We start from the raw sequence: 6,265 nt of genomic DNA, 5'->3' as shown, positions 1-6,265 counted from the left end.
CAGTAGAATACTTTGCTAGGACGCATGAAGCCCTGGGTTTCATCCTAGCACCACAAACAAAACAAAATTAAACACTGAGTGCAAATCTGTAGAACATTTTCTTAGTTCTGGGCTACTTTGTGACATGCACATGTGGCCCTAATTTGATGAAAACAGAGTAGCTGGCAGAAATACAGATGTACAAACAAAATTGATCCAACCTGTTTGACATCATGGCCTCATGGCTGACAAGAGTGCACCTAGAGCACAGCTGCCTGGACTTGCAGCGCAGGTCCACTGTGGTCTAGCTGTGGGACCCTGGAAACCGTACTCAAGTTCGCTATACCTCAGTCTCCTCATTGAGTTACTGGCCCCAGTATCAGTAAGTCTCACTTGTGTGAGCTCTTTAAAACAGCAATTATTTGCTCTTCGAAAGTCCATCGACCCGTAAAGCACTAGAGTCCTGTGGAGAAGGAGCAGGTGTGTGCTAGTGTCTTGCTCCTGCACATCTGCCTAGCATAGCACTCTTTCTCGCGAGGATTCCGCAAGGCACAGAGACTAGAACTGGGAAATTACAGTGACGTGTAAGGAATAAGTATATGAATATGCGGATACATGTATCAACGGAATAATTCTCGGAAGGGAGGGTAAACATAATTATGAAATATCAAAAAGGAAGAGGATAAGAAAGCAGCAATTGCTAAGTCATCAAAGTTCTCCTGGACACTTTTGGCAACTGTGCTGCAGCCTCTTAATATTTTTGCTTGTTTATTTGCTTGTAAAAGCCATTTTGCATAAGTGTTAACAGAAAGTCCTCAAGTTCTACTTTGAATATGACAATCCGCCTCTGGGGAAAAATACAACAGCAAGGTAATTCAGTCCTCAAACGTTAGATAACGGCGATCACATCCTTTCCCTGGTTTGATAGTTCTATCTGCCAGAATGGATGGCAGAATCTCAAAAACTCAGACGTCACAATAAAGAAGTTTAAGGAAGTCACAATAGAGAAGATGATATTAGTTCTACTTCTTCCCCAAGTTTTGCAAGACCTGATTAGGGCAACAGGGTAAGAATGAGAATCTTACATATTTTTCAAGTAAAACTGGTCATATATGTTAACCTGATATGTGTCATTGATTAAGGTACAATATTTATAAAGAAATATCTGGAGCAGGCCAAACAGTTCAGCGGATTAAAGTACCTGCAAGCAGGTGCAGGGGCCAAGGGTTCCATCCACCAGCCTGCCATGCCAGCCCCGCCCCTGGGATGTGCTAAAATGGCAATTGAGACTGGGCCTGGTGGCGCAGGCTTGCAATCCCAGCTCTTGGGAGGCTGTAAACAGGCAGATCACTGTGAGTCCTATCTAGTAGTGAGACCTTGAACACCCTGTAGACCCTTAAAATACAAAAAAAAGAAAAAAAGAAATATCCTTTGCACTCTTTAATAAAAATTAATATGTCATTTTTCTCAATCCAATACAATCTCCACTTAGTAATCACAAAATCAAAATGCAAGCTAGGGTTAATCTTCAACTTAAACAAATTCAGCTTCAGTGTCCCCGTGGTATCTAAAGCACCTCGTGACACATTTGCTGCCTAGCTTTACTTGGATCCCTTCATGCTACAAAACTAAAGTCATACGCAAAGTTCTGCCTTTCCCTAAATAACGCAGGTATCTCTTATTCTTTACTACCCTTGGACTAGACCCTGCATCAAAAATGTAGGCAGGTAAACATGCTGACACGAGTCCAGGAGGGACTTCATGTTTATCATGGAAAACTCCAAGAAGACATCATTCCTTTTCTGAAACCTGTAGCATGGGTTTCTGTAGACCCCGATGGAAAAATGCTTCCCTCTATTTAATACACGGCATCATAATCATCTATTTATCTCCCGACTTTCTGAGCTGGACTTCAAAATTCTTACATATATGAAATACATTATTACTCATCTTTGAGTTCTTGTGGTGTGTATGTGGTAAAGCCTGAAAGGATGGGTCAAAGGTAGCAAAAATATGAGCGAGGAAAGCAGGGAGGCCTGGTGTTATCTAGAAAAGCAGAATTGGGATGGTCCAACAATCATGGTTTTCTTTGGAATAAAGTAGTTGACATATATAAATCTGGGCTATTAGCCATTTCCTTCATTTACTAATTAATTAATTTCTCTTTCACAGTATCATCACGCGTTTAGAGTGCTACACTGTTTGATCATTTTCATTTACTATGTTGTCCCAATACTTGATGACCCAGGCAGGCCCTAATTCCAGGGTACACAGATATACAGATGCTGCTTTCTATACACATTTTCCAAAAGAACTCAGTAGTTATCATCATTCTTTCTAATCAGGCTTTATGGGGTTCTATTGTGCCCAATATATGTCACATTTAATTTCTTAACTATCATCTATTATATTTAATGTAAGGCCAACTCCCATTATAGTGGCCTTTTGCTCCTATTTCCATACACAGCGTACTTGCCTTGTGCTTCTCCCCTCTTATCCTAGAAGAAATCCAAAAGGAAAGTGCTATTTTTAAAAACATAAAATATATATCTTCCTCTGAGACTGCATCTTTCCTGGATTCCTCTTGCTTAAGGGAACATACTCGTCTGAAACATCTCTCACTTCCTTGTGGCTGTCATTCCTCACTAGACCAACAGATTCTTAGCCTAATAGGTACACATAAACTCATGCTACGTCATCAGGCGACCACCAAACAAAGCAAAAGATGGTGCTGTGCATTGTATGGAGCTCTGGACTATGAGTTAGGGGACCTGGGTTTTGGTCCTAAGATTACCACTGTCACCTTGGACACATTTTTCTTTTTCTCAAGAGTTCAGTTTCCTCAACAGTTAAGGAAAGTAGGTGGCCTTGAATGTCACACCAAGCTCTAATTATTCTCTCAAAGTAACTTGAAATACATTTTACCTCGCTACATTTATCTTACACAATTCTACTATCAATTTTTTTTTGTCTATAAATTTTAAGAAAATTTAAACTTACCTTTCCAAATGTGTGTGTGATTCAGCCACTTCTTGTGAATTGTCACTACCAGCCCTGTGTAAAGAGAACAATATTGGTTAAAAGCAAGTTAATCTACAGGAAGAGAACTTTTAATCTGGCAACTTCCTGATGACATCTGTGGAAAGGAAATTGTTCAAATAAATGCTGTTTTCTTTTGTAAAAAGATTAAGGTGACAGAAGTTGTGTAGACTGGTGTAGCTTACACGGTATTCCCGTCTTCCAAAGAAAATGGGTAACACTGACACTAATCATCACTGATGACATAATAATTACTGAGTGAAAAATACTCAGTATGTAAGGATATTGCATTTGGAAATGAAAAGACACAGCTAAAGTATATAAAATTTCAACAAAAGATGTGTATGTGTGTGTGTTTGCTGTACTGGGAATTAAGCACAGCTTGTCACAGTGAGCTACATCCTTGTTTCCCCCTTTTTAGTATTTCCTAAAATTTTGAGACCGACTCTCACTGTCAGTAAATTGCTCAGGCTGAGTTTGAACTTGTGATTCTCCTGCTTCAGCCTCCCAGAGTACTATGAGATTATATGTATGTACCAGTACACCCAATATTGGTTAAAAGCAAATTAATTTACAGGAAGAGAACTTTTAATCTATCTGTCTATCTACCTGTCCATCCATCCATCCATCCATCCATCCATCCATCCATTTACGCTAAATGCAAGCCACACAGCTCACTACAGGACTGTATAAGGACAGGGTTCCAAAAAGGCTACTATACCAAATGTAGTCCAACAGAAGAAACCGTAGGCTCACTAGCTCTTGCTGCTACACTCAAACCATCATAAATAAGAATCCTATTTATAAACCTCTCTAGAGGAAATGTTCCACAATTTCCCCTTGAACCATTTCCAGTGTTTCACAATCAAGATTCCTTTTTATGTCTAACCACAGTCTCATAAGGCCCTTCTTAAGTTATTTAGTCATCTAAGAATAAAAAGAACAAGTATTGACTATCCTCTGTATGTGAATAATTAGTACATCTTAAGACAACTATTAAACTTCTTTTAGGATGCTCTTTTTTCTGGGTCAATAAGCACAACTCCATCAGCATTCCCTTTTGAGGGCATCTCCTATTCTGATGTCTGGTCTATATGTTTAAGGAAATGCTTCATTTTAGAGCTGGTAAGATTTGCCTGGATTTGGCTTTCTTTTCCTATTTTTGTGCTGTGAATTTGCTCTTTAGAATTTTGAGGGAGGCTACAGAACCTGGTTTTTCTAAAGTATTTTATCTTTCAGAATCACATTAATCCATATTTCTCAGAGTATCCAAAATATAGCTGAATTACCACAGTGTCAGCAAAACATAAATTAAAAAGTCCTGACTCGAGCTCACAAAAGAAAACAAGGGCAATGTAATTTCAGCCGTGTGGTATCCTGCCAGAGGCCAAGAAATTATTCAAGTGGTATTTCTCAGGAAACAAATGTTTAGACTCTTGGGATGAAGCCAGAAAGCTGGGTGATGATGCAGTTCTTGGCGCCCCGATTCTTATGTCACCATGGAACTATTTGGCCGGGCACTAGGTATCATCCTCATTTCCAGTTCTCTTTAGATTCTTCAGAGAATTGCGTAGTCCATCTCAAGTTGCATTTTTAGGGTTTAATTGTCCTATGTTATATGTTTGAATTTTGAGCTTTTGGAATTTACGCAGGTGTTGCCAACCTAAAAGGTGTCTTCTTACATATTACTCAATGTAAAAAGAATGAATGCTTCTCTAAGATTTCCATCTTCTATTGATGAATCAGACCCTCCGCGAGAAACGGAAATGACACTTACTGGCTTTAATGTTGGCATGGCTTATAATTGGAGATCAACCCTAAAAGCATGCAGAGCAGATATGAGCATTACAGGCAGATAATTTTATTTATTTATTTATTTTATTTTTTATTTTTTTGACAGAACCGGGGTTTGAACTCAGGCTCTTGTGCTTGCCAGGCAAGCGCTTATTCTACTGAGCCATCTCCCAGGCTCTACAGTGAGATTAAAGGGCCCTAAAAGATTAGTCTGCTCCACGACACAGATACTTGCTCCTATGCATTCTCCAGTGTTTCCTCAATAACACCTACCGTGACTCCCCTACTTAGTACTGTAATCTGCACCAACCCCACACCCCCTCCCCACAGCACACCTACTATTAATTTTTTAATTTAAATTTTAATCCATAAATAAAAGCTGTGTTTATTGTGTACAATATTGCTATGGTTTGTATTTAGATGTCTCCCCCAAACTCGGGTAGTCATAGGTGGGGTTTTTAGAGGTGGCTGGATCTGGAGTAGGTGATGTGGGAATGGATTCATGATGCAGTGTGAGGCTCAAAGGCAGTGAGATGAAGGGAGCTATCTGCCCTAAGCAGCCTGGATAAGATATAAGGCCTTATACAAAGAGCTAAGGTTGTCCCTTTTGTTTTGCTACCTTCTGCCTGCCATGAACTGCTTCTCTTCTATGACGCTTATCTGCCACCCACTCTGCCTTGGAGCTAGCTGAGTATGGACTGAAATCTCTATAAAGTGTTGACTAAATAAACCTCTCCTTTAACTTTGGGTGTTGTGTGTTTTGTCTCAGCAGTGAGAAAAGTAACTAAGGTAAAAATGTTCCTCTGAAATATGTACGTATGGTGTAATTTTAAAATCGAGATAACGTGCGTTGCCTCACATGTTTATCAGTTATTGTGGTAAAACCTCTTAAAATGTACTCTCTTCACAATTTTTTTTTTTTGAACCGGGGAGTAAACTCAGGCCCTTGTGTTTGCCAGGCAAGCACTTATTCTACTGAGCCATTTCCCCGGCCTCCCTCTCTCAGCAAATTTTTTTTTTTCTTTTTTTTTGTGGAGCCAGGGCTTGAACTCAGGTCCTTGCGCTTGCCAGGGAAGCGCTTATTCAACTAAGCCATCTCCCCGGCCCCTCTCAGCAAATTTTAAGAGTATGATACATCATTGTTAACTATAGCCATCATGTTCTACAAATGACGCTTTTTCGTTGTTGTTTGTTTGTTTTAGGGAAGGTTCTACAAGGTGTTCAGGGTCTCACTACTGGATCGGACTTGTAGTGATCCGCCTGTTTACAGCCTCCCAAGAGCTGGGATTACAGGCGTGCACCACCGTGCACAGTCTCAATTGCTGTTTCAGCACGCTCTGGTGGTGGGGCCAGCACGGCAAGACCGGAAGATTGAACCCCTGGCCCCTGCAGCTGCTTGCAGGTGCTTTCCTCTGCTGAGCTATTTGGCTTCTTCTTCTTCCTTGTTTCTTTT

General features: G+C 40.2%; 1 protein-coding gene across 1 annotated transcript in view; it reads right to left on the bottom strand.

The window, feature by feature from the left end:
* Il13ra2 (interleukin 13 receptor subunit alpha 2) overlaps positions 1-3,777 on the bottom strand; it is a 68,296-nt gene extending 64,519 nt beyond the window's left edge. Inside the window, exons 1-2 of the mRNA XM_023699882.1 lie at positions 3,740-3,777; positions 2,980-3,033 (exon numbers count right to left, since the gene is read on the bottom strand). The gene's annotated coding sequence lies outside the window, so the exon portion shown is untranslated. The remainder of the gene's footprint in view (positions 1-2,979; positions 3,034-3,739) is intronic.
* Positions 3,778-6,265: the final 2,488 nt, after the last annotated feature.

This window comes from Octodon degus, unplaced genomic scaffold (genome assembly GCF_000260255.1).
Source record: "Octodon degus isolate 3935 unplaced genomic scaffold, OctDeg1.0 scaffold00117, whole genome shotgun sequence".
NCBI lineage: Eukaryota > Metazoa > Chordata > Mammalia > Rodentia > Octodontidae > Octodon > Octodon degus.
Note: the sequence above shows the minus strand (reverse complement) of the source record. Positions and strands in the feature narration are given on the sequence as shown.